This window comes from Cavia porcellus, unplaced genomic scaffold, assembly GCF_034190915.1.
Source record: "Cavia porcellus strain 051 isolate PalLab524CR breed Dunkin Hartley unplaced genomic scaffold, mCavPor4.1 scaffold_18, whole genome shotgun sequence".
Lineage (NCBI taxonomy): Eukaryota > Metazoa > Chordata > Mammalia > Rodentia > Caviidae > Cavia > Cavia porcellus.
In genome coordinates this window covers 19,545,792-19,562,807 of record NW_026947501.1, presented here as the reverse complement: position 1 = coordinate 19,562,807, position 17,016 = coordinate 19,545,792, and the positions used below count along the sequence as shown (strand labels likewise).

Here is a 17,016-nt window from a genome sequence, read left to right as displayed (position 1 = left end):
ACTCCCCCACCCCCAAGCCCCCTCTGGAAACCCACCCACCCTGAAAATGCCTGAGCACAGTCTACTATTTTAAGAACTGAATTCCCGGTCGGCATGGCAACTTTTCGGCTGGGCCTCTTGTCAGCTGCTACCTTTAATAGGACTCCCGCCAGCCCGCCAGCCTGCAGCGCAGCGCGGGCCCAGCCAGCTGGCCCACTCAGCTTCTCTGTCACATCTTCTTTGTGTATTTACTCATTGTTTAACTCTTAAAAAGTGTAAAAACCCTGCTGGGTGTGGTGGAGCATGCCTGTAATCACCAGTACCCAAGAAGCTGAGGCAGGACAATCAAAAGTTTGAGGACAGCCTGGGTGATTTAGAAAGACCCAAGATTTTTTTTTTTTAAAAAAGAAGAAAGGACTGGAGGTATAGCCCAGTGGTAGATCACCAGGGTTTCAGTCTTGAGTCCTGCAAAGCACAAAGAACCAGACAGTGAGGGGCTAGGAAATGGAGCTCTATGGTAGCAGGCTTACTGAGCATGTGCAAGGTCCATCTCCAACACCGAAGGGAAGAAAAGGTAAAACCATTCTTAACTTGCGGATCATACAAAATCAGGTCCTGGGCCAGAAGCAACTGCTTTTCTTTCCTTTTTTTTTTTTTTTTTTTCTAAATTCTCTCTCTCTCTTTTTTTTTTTTTTTTTTGGTACCAGGGATCAAACTCATGACCTTGCACTTGCCAGGCAGGTGCTTATGCCACTGAGCTAAATCCCCAGCTCCGCACCTGCTTTTCAAACTTGCTGTGTGTCTCATGTGGAAGTTCTTGGAAGGCTGCGGTCAGGGAGTTGCCAGAGTGATGCAAAGGGCAAGAATAGGAATGGATTTCTTTTATTTCCCCTGAATCTATATATTTTGCTATACCTTAAGTTTTATTATTATTAAGTGCATTAAAATTAAAGTTTAGGCTGTGCAATCTCATCTCAGCCCCAAATAAGGATTGGGGCTTATAATCTATGATTTATGTGGATAGAAAATGGTATTTATTTCATCCCCTTTCCTCATTCTGTGCAAGATCAGATTTTCTTCAGAAATATTGAAAGAAAAGTATGCTCTGAAGGTTCTTTTATTTTTTGTGTTTCTTTTGTTGGTGAACTAGGGACCGAACCCAGGGCCTTGGGCATGCTAGGCAAGCGGTCCACCAGCCTCTATGTTGTGTCTATGATCCCAGCCTCTATTACAGAGAAATTGAAAGCATGCATAAGTATAAAAAGACTGATGAAACAAAACCCATGTTTGATATTTCTGCTTTATTTTTAAAAGGCATTTCTGTGTAAATTAAAGAAATAGTTTGTGCTTTCTTAAAACATGGTTTGAAAGAAGGGAAACAATACCTGTGCAAATAGTTTTGGTTCAGAATCCAGTCCTCCACCCTGCCTGAAAGTGGAGGGGGGGGGCATCTGTAGGAAAGAAAAGGGACCACCTTTGGTAGTTGCCATGGAAACAACAGGGCTAAGATGGCAGAGTTTGCTCACGGGCCAGGCAGGTTCCTGTTAATGGACTCTGGGTCACAACTGCAGGAGAAACACAGACTGCTCTTTCAGGGAGATTTCATTGTCCCCCAACTTCCCGCTCTCTTCCAGTGGTGTTCAGCTTGAGGATATTTCACTGAAAGTTTCTAGGGTTGAATTAAAAGACAACTTTGGTGTTTGTTTCTCAGCTTTAAGGCTTGATCTATTTTGTGTTGAGAAGGCCACCAGGTGTTAATTTGCATACTGACCTTGAGGAACTCTGGGATTTTATAGGCGACCACTTGAATCCTGTTTAAAACAGGAGTGTCCTAAATCTCTGGAAGAAAGTCCCACGGGGGTTTTGGGGTGGTGGATGGATCCCCACCTTAGGGTGCTGAGGCACTTCAGGTGACCACAGAATCCAGCACAAGTCAGCAAGTTTCACAGGGTAGGGACTCGTTTCCCTCTCCCCAAGGGACTTGACCACAGTGTAGATACTTGATTACTCGGTTGCTGAAGCTCAGGGCTCTTTGCACACTGGGTCAGCTGGTACAGGGCTCATCCAAAAGGAGCAAGACTTGAGGTGGTGCCAACCTGACTTGGGTCCCTCGTGCATCACAGACGATGCTCATGTCCTTAGCTTCCCTTTCCCAGGTGAATGCCACCATCAGACAACTGTGACAAAAAGTATGAATAACTGTATTTGTCTTGACTCAGAAGAAAGGGACGCGGTATGCACATAATTTATGATGGTGCGTTGTTACAGTTCTATTTTATGATTGATTGTGGTCTCTCTCCTGTGCCTAATTTGTAAGTTAAGCTTTATGATGGGAGTGTGTAAGAGGTTGCATCAGGTGCTATTCACAGTTTCATCCCCAGGATCCTGGAATGTATCCCCTCCTGCAAAGCGGACCACTTTACTATTTCTATTGTGATACAATCTCTGAATCACCTGCCAGGGTGGTTGGTCAGGGGAGAGATGCTCAGTCTCCAAGAAGAGCAGGAACAGGGCTGGAATTAGTTATCAAGAGAGGAGCGTGCGCAGAGGGACAGGCAGAGAAGGTCGCCCAGGACGGGACCCAGCGTTGGGCTCCCGGGTTGTGTTAGTAGTCTCTTGTGCAGCAGGTCTGGGCGACGAAGACTGCGCAGGCGTGAGCCGCCACTAGGGGGCGCGCGGGGCCCTGGAGTCGCTAGGAGAGACCTGTAGGGCTGATTCAATGAATGAATACCCTTGAGGGTAGCCCTTGAGCCTGTGACTTGGCAGTTGCGGTGTCTCACAGTCTGCTGTTGACCTGTCCCCATGTCTTCCAAACTCAGAAGTTCCTTGAGGCAGTACTGTGCTTAGTCCCTTCGGGTCTCCAACTGTCTCCAAGTCCTAGATTTCTTTTTCTTTTTCTTTTCTTTTCTTTTCTTTTTTATTTAAGGAGAAAAAGAAAGAAAAACAGAAAAAGGGTACAAGTTATACAGAATTTCAGAAAAAATAAAGAATAGGAAATCACTAGTTAATAGATTACATATTGTTATCTTAGAAATAGTTGTTCAAGTTACAAAATTAAAGCATATAAAGTAGTCCTAGATTTCTTTAGCACAGACAGATGTTCAGGGCGAGGGGGAGGGAGGCAAGGTTCTTATACCTCCAGAACTTAGGAACCGTTTATGCTCTTAAACGTTACTGAAGACTTCAAGAAGGGTTTTATTTATGTGGGTTGTACCTTCAATGTTTACCAGTCAAGAAATTAAAACTCAAAGCTGGGCATGGTGGGAAACGTCTGTAATCCCAGAACTCTGGGAGGCTGAGGCAGGAGGATGAAAAGTAAGTCTGGCCTGGGCAGCTTAGTGGCTTAGCAAGCCCCTGTCTCAAAAATAAAACTAAAAAGGGTTTGGAATGTAGCTCACTGCGAAGGCCCTGGGTCCAATCCCCAGTACCACCAAATTTTTTTTTTAATTAAGAAATAAAGCCCTGAATTTAAAAACATTTGCTTCTTACTGTAACAAACCTGCTACACGTTAACATTACACTTTTGGTTTATTTTGCCTGCTGCCTCATGCTTGTAACCCCAGCACTCAGGAGGATGAGGTGGGGAGATTGCCCAGGGTTTGAGGCCAGCCTGGGCTACACAGTGAGTTCAAGGCCAGCCTGAACTATATAGCGAGACCCTCTATCAAAACAGAGAGAGACAGAGAGAGGCAGGTTGTCATACTTTTCTGCTGTTTTTGATTCTCTAGCTTAATAAAAGGTGGGTGGAGCCTCCTGTGTGCTCTGGGAGTCTTTTCTCAAAGCGCATAGCTATGTACATGTGTGAGAGAACAAGCGTGGAAAAGACAAACAATATAAAAATGGTTGTGACCTTGTACACCGCTGACCAACTAGAGTATAAATGGCAGTCAGTGTTATTTTTGGATGAGTCAAAGCGCTTTTTTTTGTGGAAGGAAGGCAGCTTTGCCGAGGGCCAGATTGCTCTGAAGTGCACTCAGTGGCATAAGTGCCAACCTGGCAAGCACAAAGTTCTGAGTTCAATTCTAGGTCAAAAAACAAAAACTCTCCTAAGCCCATCCCCTAGGTAGCCCAAATCACCTGGGACTGTTTGCCTGAGGGGCTCGTGTTGTCTGATAGCATTACAATCTATGTGTTACTAAGTGATTTTAGGGCCCTTGGAAGTCAGACCCATCCTGAGGCCTAAATTTGCACCCCAGGGTTTCCACATCTCCTGTAAGGTGGTGATTCAGCTGCAGTCCCCCACTTACCCGCTGCCCTTTAACATAAGCGCGGGCTAGTTTTAGTTTGTGGACAGGCACCCGTTGGTCCTCTACATAGCCCAGCCCAAGGGGCAGCAGGAGGAAAGGCAGGTTATGAACTCAGCCTCCTGCATGAAGGAGCTTGGCTTCCGCTGCTGGCCTGCACTGCGGCCTCCTGGCTTTGCAGACAGACAGATGGACAGATGGTGTCTTCTTCCCGTTATCACAGCTGGGCCCTTGCACCCTGCTGGCCAGCTACACCAGGCCTCCCCTCGGATTCCTCTCCCAGGACTCCCGAGCTGGCCCCCATCTGCCCTGCGGCCTGCAGTCCTCATCGTGCACCTGTCTTGGGCTTCACACGCACCTGTACTCCGCAGGCCAACACACCCTGCACACGGGCTCGCTTCACGAATGGCTGAAAGCATCCAGCGCTGACAAGTGGCCCTTCCCCAGGTGTGGTCTAGGCACGCGCAGGCGCACACTGGGGAACAGAACCCAGCTGGTCCTGCCCCTTTGCATTCGCCTTCTGTGCTCCAAACTGCATGGGAACCGCCAGCGGAAGCCGGGGCTCTTTACTCCCTGGCCGCGGAAGATGCGATCCTGGGAGGGAGGAGTGGAAATACTGCCTGTGTATGGATGAGGGCTGCACTGATCTCCACAGCCCGGCGACGCACGCTCAGGTGCTCCCCCTGCCGGCGACCTCGGCTCTCTGCGTCCCTGTGTGTGGGCCACGGTTTCCCAGTGACCAAAAGAGCGGCAAGGTTGAGCCATCGGTACCCTCTATCCACCCCAAGGATGGGCTCGGCTGGAAAATCATCCAAAAGAAGTGATTTAACTCAAGGAAAAACAACCCTAAGGATTGCTTATCCAAAAGGCTTGGAATATTTTCATAGACTTTACTAGGTGAACATCCCTAAGTTTTTGAGCATCAGGTAAGTCCTAGCTTTTTGGGCAGCTGAAGTATAAGGATCACTTGAATGCAGGGTTTCAAGGTCAGCCAAGCCCTGTCTCAAACTAACAAATAAATAAATAAATAAAATTTGTAAAATTCAAATTCTGAGTATTTTGAATTTTAGATTTCCGATTAAGACTGCTTAATCTAGCTGAGTGTGGTGGCGCACACCTGTGATCCCAGGATTTGGAAGGCTGAGGCAGGAGGATTGCTGTGTGTTTGAGGCCAGCCTGGGCTATAAAGTGAGTTCAAGGCCAGCCTGAACTACATAGTGAAACTCTGTCTCAACAAAACAATCTCAGTCTGTATTAGAACGAGACCCTCCTGAAACGCTGTCTTTCATCAAGCATTTATGGTGCATTTACCATGTAAACCCTGGATTAAATATTAGAGATATTGGGTTGAAAATAAACAAAGGTACCGGCTTCAGGAAACGTGGGAGCGGGGACAGATGTTCGGTGGCTGCTGGAGCGTTTACCTTGTCCCTAGGCCCCCATCCATGATGGAGAGCTGGGCTGGCAGGGTTAGGGTTAGTGACTTAGGACAGGAAAGCTGTTGATCCTCGGAGATCTCACTTATCCACGGGAGGGACCTTTCCGGGTAGAACGGCGCATCCCAGGAGTGCAGCGCTTGTTAAGCACAGGCTTTTAAGTTTTTCTGTTATGCTCACTAAGTTCAGCGGGAGCCTCTGCTAGCTCCCATTTTTACAGAGAAGGAAACTGAAGCTCAGAAATTAATAAGCTTGTCTGAACTCCAGAGGAAGAACTGGAGGCAAACTTCAGGTCTGTCTGACTTCAGAGCTATTTCTGTGACCGCCAACCTGTCCCAGCTGTGAACAGACTGGCTTCCATGAAGGAACCGGTGCACATACTTCACCAGCATCTCCAAGGGGCGCTGGGGATGTTGGCCACAAACAGCAGTGGCGGGGGGGGGGGAGCTTGGGGGCAGCTGTGGGAGGTGGGGTGGTGGCCTGAGCAGGCACAGTGGACAGCCAGTCACCCTCTCACTACGCGTCAGATGTTGCCTGAGCATTTAGATGAGTAACTTATTTAAAGTGCACGACAACTCCCATTTTTACAGATCGGGAAATGGAGGCATAAAACAGGACAATAACTTTCCTACAGCCTCGTTCGTACCTGATACACTGGGAGCCAGCACTGGCCCTCAGGTGCTTTGACTGGGGAAGTGTGTGCTTAAGAACCAAGGTAAGCTGCACGCTTGGTCCTTCTGAGAGGATGCAGTATTTTTAAGCGTGTTTCCTGTATTGGAATGAGCCCCGAGGAAGAGGAGAGTGAGCTTGGGAGGTGGCAAATGGCTGCATTATCTGCAGCTCTCCCAACGGGCACAGAGTCTGTTCCCTGCCCTTGTGCTGGGTCCAGGCTATGACTTGCTGTGATCCAGAGAGTGTGGTGGGAGGGAGGGTTTGCCCATCCCAAACTGGGGACTTCTGTTCTTTCTATCCTTGGACCCTATTGTCATCAGAAGAAGCCCAGGTGAGGCCAGCCTGCTGATGGGACCCACGTGGCCCAGTCACCCTTTCACCCCAGCTGACAGCCAGCCAGCCACCAGATGTGTGAGAGATGCCATCTTTACCCATCCAGTGAGCAGGAGGCAGAGCCAGGCCAGAAGAACTGGTTGCCCAGCTGCCCCACGGAGCCACGAGCAAATACATGTTGACTGTTTGAGGCCACTGAGTTTATCCCACCGAGTGGCTTGCTGTGTGGCAACAGATAACTAACAGCAGAAAACGCCCCAAGGAGAAGACTGGAGAAATTCCCCCTGAACAGTATGGGCAAACATGAACCTGCAGGCAGGGAAAAGAGGGGCCCCTCAGAAGTCCAGCGTCCCCACCTCTGCCAGCATCTGTCAGACAGAGGGGTGGCCAAAGGAGAGAGAGTCCAGATACACAGACGCACTGGAAGCTCACCTGAGGACGAAGTTCCCCAGCCATCAGGAGGTGGCCGCCTCCTGACAGGCCCAGTGGCGCTGGAGCAAAGGCTTGCTCTCTCTTGAAACTCCTGGGATCCTGTGTGCCACAGACGAGGTCCAGACACACCAAGGAGCTACTGCAGTGACCAGACAGGGGTCTAGAATACTGCAAGTCTAAACTCCAGTGACCTAGGCTAAGAAGCGGAAAGTTTGCAGAAAAGCTTAGCGTGGAGCAGGAAGAAAAAAATTGGGGGCCAATTGAAAAGGAGGCTATGACCACTGGAGGTGGTGCTTCCTAAAATAACACCGCTGTTCAGAGAACAAAGGAATGCTTAGACAGCCAACAATGGACATAAGAAGATTAAATATTACTTATTAAATGTCATCCTTATTAAATGCCATCCAGGTGTGGTGGCATGTGTGTAGTCCCAGCTACAGGGGCGGCTAAGGTAGGACGATCGCTTAAACCTCAAGAGTTAAATGAAAATCTAGCCAGGTGGAACGGCACATGCCTGTCATTCCAGCGCTTGGTAAGGTAGGCTGAGGCAGGAGGATTGCTGTGAGGTCAAGGCCAGTCTGGACTACATAATGAGACCCTGTCTCAAAAACAAACAAACAACACCCTCCCCAACAAAAAGTCATTGCCATATACTATATACAGATTATGGTATCATGTCTTTCTGGTGGTAACATTGGTGATTATTTATTTATCTGCAGCTGTGAGGAACAACCTGCCACCCCTGAGCTATACCCCAAGCCAAGAGACCTACTGTTTTTCTTTCTTTATTACGTCGGACACCTCATTTCACCATGTTGGCTCAGGCTGATCTCAAACTCCTGAGCTCAAGGGATCCGTCTTCCTCAGCATCTGCCAGCCACAATCCTTGGTACCCGATAGTGCTGATTTTTTGACGTGCTCAGCCGCCTACCCTTGTTTTGAAGGCTACCCTTAAACGTCCCTCCTTGAGGCGTTTGAATTTTAAAAGGAACAAAAAGGTGAATTGGTAGAACGTCGTGCATGCACTGAAAACGGATCAAGGACTTTCCTTTCACGGTGGCCCCTTCCCTGGGCTCTTAGCATTTCTCAGGATTTGGTGTCGGGCACCTCGCATTCCCTTCCACTCAAGCTGCCCCACTGTTTCTCGGCCCAGGAGCAGGCAGGGTTGGGGGGCGCACTCTGGGACTTGGAGTGGGGGAAGCGGAACGCTCGGTGGGGCCCGATCGGCCACCAGAGGGCGCTGCGGGGCCACCTGGGCTAGCGGCCCGCCAGGGCATTTGTGTGTTGTTGAAATGCCAGCGTTTGCTATTAACAGCGTTCCTAAGTATGTTTCTCATTTATCTGGTATCTCCTCTACGTGAACAGCTTGGGATGGCGTGGGGAATGGATGTTGAACTTTAGTGGCAGGGTGGGCAGAAAGGGGGTTTGCACCGCGGAGCTCGGGAACTGGGGCCCAGACCCGCTCACCACTTGGACCGCAGCCCGGAGCGCGCAACGGGCCAGAGCGGGCGGCTGTCCTGGGGGTGCGGGGGCCACCGCGGGGGATGGAAGGGGTGGGCCGCGAGAGCCGACCGCCACCCTTAGGAGCTGCGGGGGAGGCGACCTCAGGGTCCCGACGCTCGGGTGGCTCCAGGCTGGGTCCTGAAGGGGCTGTCTGGCTGGCGGCTTTGCAGACCAGAAAAAGAAAAAAAATTGCTTGCTGCCTGGAGGTTTCAGTCACTTTCCTCCAGCAGGAAGCTGCCTGGTGTTGGAGCCTCCTGGGATTGGCAGAGTTAAAAATCCTTTAACCCAGGATGCCTTGGGCCTTTTGTTCCGCCCTGACAATGGAGTTGGGTGGAGGGGGCTGGGAAGGCAAGTAGCTGGGTCCGGATGGATCCGCGGGGTGGGGGTCTGGAGAAGCCTGTGCTCAGGATAAAAGCAAATTAGTCGTCCGTGTGTGTGTGTGTGTGTGTGTGTGTGTGTGTGTGTGTGTGTGTGTCTGTGTGTGTGTGTGTCTGTGTGTGTGTGTGTGTAAGGGAGCTCCACTGCCCTGTGCACCAGCTTGTTAACACGTATGCAGGAGCGCCAGCTGTGCGCTTAGCAAGTTCTTAATTATCAAGGGAGACCTTCCAAAACTAGGAGCTTGATATTTGTCCCTAAAAGGCTGGGTAACGGGGTTTTCTTGCATCCGAAATCCAAGGGGACCAATCTCGGGCTCCCCTGAGCTCCAAGACTCTTCTAAATGTCTTTGTCTTCTAAAACCCAGGGCTCATGGGAGAGCACTTAGTTAAAGACACAGAAATGCATACCCTTCGACCAAGTTAATCATCCTAAAACCTATCTAGTCCTCAGCAGCACCTCCTAACACAGACGACTTGGGGTGACTGCGTTCAAGTGCTCTCCAGGAGGAATTCCCCCACCCCCATCCTATGCATTATCTCCCATACCTCCCCGGTCTCTAGAATGTGTCTGAGTCCTCCAGCTTCCCATCTCTGGTCCTGCAGTTGGTGTCAGGGACCCTCATTCCCAGCTTCTCAGTCTCCAGCCATGGTACTGGTCAGTCAAGCTGGTTGACTGAGAGCACACTGTGTGCAAGGCATATTCTACATTCTTGAATTACTCAGAGACCAAGACAGATCCCTAAAGGATCTGATTTATTCATTTTTGTGTACTGGAGGTGGAACCCCAGGCCTTGCACTTGCTAGAAAAGTGCTCTATCCCTGAGCCACACACCCAGCTCAGGAGATTCCCTGTAAGTGAGGAGCCAAAGTGTGGAACCAAAGTAAAATAGTGTCATGTTGGTAAGAACCCTAAGAAGGCTAAACTGGACGAAAGTGATGGAAAGGAAGGTGTTGACAAATGCTGCTTTATTTAGCAGGGGAAGACCTCCTTGAGGAGGTGACGACACTGGGGACCTTATGAGCCGGAAGAGGCAACATGTGAAGATCTGGGGACACACGCTCCAAGCAGAAGAATATGAGGGCAAAAAGCCTGAGGCAGGAGCGTGCTCTTTACATTCAGGAGATGCCACGGAGGCCACTGTGACTAGAACAAGGAAAACAGTGATGCTTCAGGGATGTGGTGGGATCAAAGGATCTGAGCGCTTCCGGACCAAGGTGAAGAGTGGGTTTTTTATTTGATTGCAGTGGGAGAGCGAAGGGATTGTTACCTTTCGAAAGATCCCTCTAGCTATCGTGCAGAGAGCATGGACTAAAAGCTGAGGAAAACGGTCAGGATGCTATTACAGAAATGCTGGCAAGAGGATAAAAACAGCTGTCCAAGGTGTAGTTAACAAGAGAGAGATCCTGGTTTCTGGGCCAATTTTGAAGGTGGTATAAATGAAACTTTGAGCATGTGACCTTTGAGAAGAGAGAATGGAGGACAGCACCTAGGTTTTTAGGTTGACTGGGTAGATAAGTGCCCATGCCAGGAGCAGGAGGTAGACCAGTAGTTCTATCAGCACCATGTTAATACCTATTTGACATAGGTGGGCAGCTCAGCATCAGTGTGTAGAATTCAGGGCAAATCACCTTCAGAAGTCAATCTGAGAACCAGTATGCAGATGGCATTCAAAGGAGCGGACCTGGATGATTTCACTTAGGGAGAGGATAAAGATAGAAAGTAGCAGAGGACTGAGGCTAAGGTCAGTCCAACTTTTAGAGACCTGGTAGAAGAAATCACCAAGGAATCTGAGAAATAGCCACTTGAAAGATTGAAATAAACCAAAAGATTGTAGTGTCAACCAGAGGAAAGGAAGAATTTGGAAAAGGAGGATGCATAGGCCGTGCTAATGCAGGGTAGCAAACAACCATGAAACTCTCAATGGGATAGCAGTCAATACTTTATGTGTCCATCTGTGGGTCAGCTGAGGGTCAGCTAGTGTGGCTGACCTTGGCTGGGCAGCTCCAAGCTACAGCTGGATCTGAGTCTGCTCTTTGAGCATGTTCCATTCTCCTCGCACCAGCAGCCCAGCCGGGACACATTTTCTTCTCGTGATCAAAAGCACAGGTAGGCAGGCAGGAACACAGACTGTTTCCCAGCACCTAGGCTTGGAACAGGGAGCATGTTACTCGCTCATCTAGTACGTGGCTCAGAACAAGTCAGGTGGCCAAACCCAAGGTCAGAGGCAAGAAAATATACTTTACCTCTAGAAGACGTAGGCTGCTAGCATCCTTGGTAAGAATGATCCCAACAGAAAGGACAGGAAGAAAAGCCCGATTGGAGAGGACAGTGGAGACAATGAGAGGTGCCCAAGTGGACATGTCAGTGCATGGCCAGCTGTCTCAGGATATTCAGGGAGCAGAACGTCGTGCAGCAGCCAGCAGAGGTCACCAGGCCAAGCCTTCTGTGCTTTTATGCGAAGGGAGGTTGGTGCTATTTTACTTTAGTGGAAAGGATCCAAGAAACTGATGGTACATGAGAAAAAGGAACTCGTGAGTTGGCGAAAGGGGACCAAGCACAGTGGAGGAACTGATCACAGGTCCCAGGTGGCCAGCGCTCTGGTCATTCTTGTGGCTTTGGTGGGAGGGAGATCAGACAGTTGCTTGGTACCTGTTTTCTCTGGAGAAGGTAGTCTGAGGTTAGACCAAGAATGAAAGTAGAAAGGGTAATGAAAATATGTGCAGAAGAGAGGAAGTTTGAAATCGTAGCTACTCTGGGTGGAGTTACTTCGAATTTATAGCTATGAATTCCAGATCGGCATTTGAACTGCCAGGAAATCTGATGACTTTTTTTTAGTGGTGTTCAACCACTTGGGTGCAGGTGTGAAGTACGCAGTTTGATTTAACCACAACTGGGATGTCAACCAATGAGTGTGGTGGAGAGAGACCAGAACAAGAAAGATAAGAGCATTTGCCAAGGAGATTTGGCATCTAGATCGTGGGATCTCAGCTGGCTGGGAATGAGGAGCTCCTTGGGGGAGGTAGTGGGCTGAAGTCTCAGCTAGGAGAATTGCTGAGCCCAAGGACTAAAGAAATGGGTTGCAGTGAAAGTGGGTGGTGGAGTCTTTTGATCTGACTTTTTGAAGTCGTGTAGACATTGAAGTAGTATAGGCATCTGAAGTGGTACAGTTCCGAGATTTAGGATGTGGCCAGGGTGCTGGAGTGGGGTAGGAGGAATATGTGGCTAGCGGGAAGGAATTCAGGACACTAAGAGGCCAGGCGTAGGGTGGGCTGTCAGCACAGATGTGGGGGTCACCAAAAATAATGACAACGCAGTAGGAAGAGCCCAATGCTGAAAGTCATCAAGGAAGGGGGAAGTGACCAGAAGGATTACACAGGACAATAACAAACAGAAGTGGAAGCTGGCATGCACTCCACAGGACCTGGGGTTTTGTTACTTTTGCATTTTATTTGTGCAGTGCTGGGGCTGGGACCCAGGGCTTTGAGCATGCCAGGCAAGCACTATACTACTGAACTACAGCTTCAGTCTTTAAACTTTTAAATTTTGAAACAGGATCTTGGTAAATTAGCCTGAAACTTGCCGATCCTCCTGCCTCAGTCTCCTGAGTAGCTGGGATGGTAGGCATGTGTCACTGCATGTTTTTGGGTTTTTTGTTTGTTTTGTTTTTGAGATAAAGTCTTGCTATTTTGGTCTTATAGGCGGATACATAACTGTATTGGTTCAAATTTTTAAAAAATTTTTTTTCTTTGTAAGAGTAGTCTGAGGGGCTGGGCATTTAGCTCAGTGGCATAAGCACCTGTCTTGCAAGCAGGCAGTCATGAGTTCGATCCCTGGTACCGGCAAAAATACAAAAAAAAAAAAAAAAAAAAAAGAGTAATCTGTGGGAAAAAAAAATAAAGAGCTTGGCATGGTAGTAAATGCCTGCCATTCCAGCACTGGAAGGCTGAGGCAGGATAATAGAAAATTTGAAGCCAGCTTGGCCAATTTAGTGACTTAGTAAAACTGTGTCTTAAAATAAAAATTGAAAAGGGAGATGTATCTCAGTGGGCATTCCCAGAGTTCAATCCCCACCGCCATCAAAGCAAAACACTATTTTTTAGTGCACTTTTGCCAAAATTGGGCAAAAGGTACAAAGACACCATCAACATCTCCCACAGGGTGGTGCATGTGTTACAACCGATGACCCCGATGGACTTATCCTCTTCACTTACGATGCTGTGAGTTTGTGGCTGGGCAAATGTACCAGGGCAGGTGTCACCACTGTGGAATCATGGGAAATAGTTTCACTGCCCAGGGAGCTGGGTGTTTCAGGAAATAGAAGAGTTTGGAAACCTCAGCAGAGAATGAGGGGGCCATCTCCTGGGCCTGAGGGAGCCTCAACTGAAGAGGGCTTGGAGGACAGCAGTGTCCTGGGGACAGCTGGGGCTCAGGGAAAAGCACAGTCCTAGTGGCCTATGGTTGCCAGCTTGCGCAGTCACACTGTGCCCCTACTCTGGTCTAGCACAGGACCTGACACCGGCGTTTGCTGCCTGAGTGGGACACTCATCTTGTGCTCGGTCACCCTTGACCACCAGCACCCCCCTGCTGTGCTAGTACACCCCCTGCCTTCTGTCTTCTCTTCCTCCCCCTTCCTTGGGGCTGCCAGTGACCTGGAGCTTTGGTCTGCGGCCATTGGGTGAGAACAGGGGCAGGACTCAACCCCGTGTCCCCAGCCTTAGCTTCCGTCACCGTGGCAGCCTGCCCCCACCTCCAGGCCTCCTGGCCTCTGCCCCTGCTCCATGGTTCCCCAGCTCCAAGAAGACTTCGAGCAGCCCAGAATCTCTAAGCCTCAGTTTCCCCATCTGTAGCTGTTGTCCACCTCTGGGTGGAGGTGATGTGAGGGTGGACAATATGATCCCCCCTTGTCCAGAGTCCAAGGGCAAAGCCAACGCACAGTGGCTGCCTGGTGGGAACTGGGTTTCCCCCTCACCCTCCAGCTGGTTCTCCAGGTCACACAGGGCCCACCAGGGTGCCTCGCTTTCCCTGTCAGTGGGAAGCGTTTCCTGCAGCTCGCTCCCTGCCAGAGCAGAGATCAGCTGGTTGGCAAACTGGGGAAGGAGGTTGGCAGTGAATGCTGGCTAGCAGAACAGGGGGTGGAGTGAAGGCATCTCCCTGGCCTGTTTTATCTCCCGTAGACTTCCCGGAGGGCAAGCGCCTCACAGACAAGCCCTCTCCTCCCTGCAAGGTTCCAGCTGTACACTCCTCGAAGTTTACTCTTTATCAGCTCCAAATGCCCGTGTATTTATGGTCATGATGCCTAAAAGAAGCTCAAAGGGGAACTTGAGAAAGGCATTACAGCTTCAAAGAGGAGGGAAGTGGAGATGTCTGTGTCAGGGCCACATTATTAAACATTCACGGCCTCCGTCTCCCCATGATGGTGGGAAGAGGACACACCGGGGGGCCCGGAGTCCTGCTTACCTTGTCCACGTCCTGAACAGGGTCCCATTTGGCAGCGTCACCAGCAGTGCTGGCTCACACTTCTCAGCAGTGGAGTGGCAGTGCTGTCACCATGATAAAGTCTCTCTTTGCTGAAGTTTGGACTCCAGGGCCCAGCATCCGCATCAGGCCATGGCTACCATCAAACCAAAGGCAGGAGGAAGTGGTGGGGAGTCCACAAAGGGCATCTCTAAGCCCTCGGAGGCGAGGCCTGACGTTCTGCGGGTCCCCTCTGTTGTTCTGGTTCTGGATCTCTTCAGCCCTGTCAGCCCCTGCATGAAGGATCAGAACAGCTGGAAATCCTAGCAGGAAAGCGCCAGGTGCAGAGCAGGTCCCCGTCTGACTCAGAAAGAGAGAGGGGCTGGGCCGGGCTGCTCAGGGTTGGCATTCTCACTTTTGCTTGGCCCAGCAGACAGCCAGCATCCCCTGACACTGGGCTGGAGCTGAAGTGAGCCCAGGACACAGGGCTCTGGAAGGCGCTAGGAGCACCCCCTCCAGACTTCAGGACGAAGACACAAAGGGCCTCCTCTGTGGCCGAGCAGGAGGGGGTGGGCTGACTGTGCCCGAGACTGTCACCCAGCACTTGGCTAGGCAGCTCCAAATGAAACACAGGCCCAGAAGACTCAGACAGGCATTCAGTCTTTCCCAGAGCCAAGAAATTCTGGCTGGAAACATGACTATGGAGCTAGGAAAGGCCCTGGGGAATACCTGAAACCAGGCAAGACCCCTGCTAATATTGGACTCCTGACAAACCAGGAGCCAAGCCAAAAGCTTTTTCCCACCTGGCCTGACCACAAAAGCAAGGCTGGCCAGAGAGGACATAGGGGAGGTGGCAGAGCAGCTAGGAGGCCCTCAGGAAGAGTAAGCAAGCAGTAAAAAATACCCCTAGAGCCCCGGCATTAGGAGTCCATGGGCAGGGCATCCATTCACGGCCCAGGCCACTGGGACCTGCTAGAGGCTCACAGAGCAGGAGGTCTGCAGAACAGCCAGCTCGGCAGCACCAGGCCATCAGCACCCCAGCGGCCAGCTTTCATTTCAGGAAGGGGAGTTTGCAGGGAGGCTGTGGACAGTGGGAGCCCCTCCCATCACCCACCGCCACTGCTGCCACTGCGCGAGGTTTGACCTTGCTTGACCTCCAAAACAAGCTCAGGCCGGGCATCAGCCTGCCTGATTATTGTACTGTATTTTTTGATGCTAGGGATCGAACCCTCATAGTGAGCTTACACTCTGCCTCTGAGCGGCAACCCCAGTCCTGTGGCTGCATTATTTTAATGGCTTTGCACAGTAGTGTGGGTAAAATTTACAGGCCTGCAAGGGCATGGTCTTGTGTGGGGTGCAGGAAGGTTACTTTCTAAAAGTTCTCAAAGTCAAGAAAAAGCAAAGAAACCGTCCTTTGTTGGGGATGGATTCAGTATCTCACATCTATCTTTTGCTAGATCTTGAAAAAAAAAAGAAGAAAAAAGAGAAGTATCCCTCAGTATAATGGCTTCTTCTCTAAAAATAAAAAGGAAAGTTTCTTTGTGAGCACAAAAGTAGAGCATGCTCTATAAAAAGAAATCCAGATAAAAAATATAAAGCAGGCAGCAAAAATCATGGAGCACCCATCTCCCTCAGAATCCTGATGGCATTATTTTTGTACACTTATCCATACTGCTTTCTGTGCTTACAGATATATTAGTTTTATATGAGCTAAAATTATTAAAATAAGGGGCTGAGCTTGCAGTCAGGGGCTTCTTTACAATGTGCAAGGCCCTGGGCTCCATCCCCAGCACTGAAAAACATCTGTCCCCTGAAGAAAGTCCTGACCTCGCCCACTGGGCCTCCCCTCCCCCTTGGCTCCTGGAGAGAGGAAGGGGTCTGACTTCCCCCAGAGCTGGCTGGGCTCCTAACAAAGGGGTGGGTTAAACAAAGACTCCGGGAGTGGGGGAAAGCCAAGCGGGCTGGAGAGCTGTGGAGCCTTCGGACCGGCAGGCACCTCTGAGCTCCGGGGTCAGGGCTCCCGAGATGCTCAGAGCGTGTGGCTCTGAGCCCTTTGATAATTCTTCCAGAGAGGAGACAACTCTGAGGAATTTATTTCATATTCATTTCGGCCAGTAAGATTTACAGAAGCTCCCTTTCTTTTTATTCTTACAGTGCTGGGAATTGAACCCAGACCCTTGTACTTGGTAAGCAAGTACTCTACCACTGAGCTCCTAAAGTATTTTCTGCCAGTCTGTCTGTCGGTCTGTTTGTCCATCTATCCATTTATTTATTTGTTATTTGAGGCATTGCAGATTGAACTCATGGCCTTGCCCAGCTCTGCACCCTGCCTGCTTTTCAATTCTCAGATAGGGTCTTGCTAAATTGTCCAAGTGGGATTTCACTTTCTGATCTTTCTGTCTCGGCCTCTCTGAGTGCTGGGATTATAAGTGTATACCACTGCACCCAGCTAAAGTTGTTTCTTAAAGATTGCATCATTCTAGATTTGCTCTTTTTTTTTTTATTTAAAGAGAAAAAAGAAAGGAAATAAAAAAACCAAAGCAGTAAAAGGGTATAAGTAATACAGAATTTCAAGAAAAAATATA

General features: G+C 49.7%; 2 long non-coding RNA genes across 3 annotated transcripts in view; one reads left to right on the top strand and one right to left on the bottom strand.

The window, feature by feature from the left end:
* Window positions 1–1,263: 1,263 nt before the first annotated feature.
* Window positions 1,264–15,647, bottom strand: LOC134471283 (uncharacterized). Its single transcript, XR_010040586.1, has 2 exons — window positions 14,435–15,647; window positions 1,264–2,891 (listed from the first exon to the last, which is right to left on the bottom strand). It is a non-coding gene; the product is annotated as an uncharacterized LOC134471283 (long non-coding RNA).
* The window catches only part of LOC134471284 (uncharacterized), a 78,563-nt gene continuing 69,676 nt past the window's right edge, over window positions 8,130–17,016 (top strand). Inside the window, exons 1-2 of one of the 2 annotated variants that reach the window (XR_010040588.1) lie at window positions 8,130–8,420; window positions 9,951–10,191. This is a non-coding gene — a long non-coding RNA (uncharacterized LOC134471284). The remainder of the gene's footprint in view (window positions 8,421–9,950; window positions 10,192–17,016) is intronic. The other variant, XR_010040587.1, reaches the window with a different exon arrangement.